We start from the raw sequence: 916 nt of genomic DNA on the forward strand, positions 1-916 counted from the left end.
TTGAAAACTATCTTTTATGAATCCTGTGCTTTGTGGCTGTCCTCTCTTGTTAAATGGCAGACAGCTCTCTCTGTCCAGTGCTTCTAAGACCCAGGAGGGTCTGAGCTGGATGGGCATCTGCCCACCACCATCCTAAGGGCGGGTTTCTGCTGGGCTGGACCTCACTTGGTAGTGTGTGTCCACCCCGGCGTTGAGCACTGGTCCAGGGAACCAGCGCTCGGGGGCTGGCATCCTCTTGGGCAGCGTTGGCCTCAGTTGGCTGAAGCAGTTTAGAAGCAGTGAATATGTAGATAGGGGTGTGGACCTGGTGGTCTGGGTGAGGGGACATCTGTCCCATGCCCAGGACCACCTGTTCGAGTAGCAGAGTCTGTCTGGGGCTTGGTGGGGGCTCTCGTGTCCAGTCCTTCCTGTTGCTTCCTGCGTGGCTTTGGGGTTGAGGAAAAGGAGGATAATTTTAGTCTCTGGGGGCAGGGACAATAGATCCGATCCCCTGGGGGACTGTCTCTCCCAGCCACCAGGGTGGGAATCCCAGGATGAGTGAAAATGCTGGAGGAGGATCAGAGATGGGGCCAGGAGGGCCGTTAACTAGCTCAGACCCCGGACATGAAACTTGAGGCTTCCAAGTGGCTCCAGGACAGCAGCGGAGGAGCCTGGCACCCCAGACCTCCTAGAACGTGGGCATTCGTGCTCTACGTAGTGGTAAGTGCCATTCGGTTGTTTTAAAATTATTTTTGCTTTGCCAAAGCAATACCTAAACCTAGTTTAAATAATCAAATGGTTCATAAAAAGGCTTAAGACAAAAAATAGTGTTTGTCCCCCCAACCCAATCACACATTATGCCGGCCACCACTTTGAATCCTTGTAGCAGTTTCTTCATGTATCTCCACATTTCTAAATACGAGCCTTAACACTCCGG

Source organism: Rhinolophus hipposideros (assembly GCF_964194185.1).
Source record: "Rhinolophus hipposideros genome assembly, chromosome: 24".
NCBI classification, from domain to species: Eukaryota; Metazoa; Chordata; class Mammalia; order Chiroptera; family Rhinolophidae; genus Rhinolophus; species Rhinolophus hipposideros.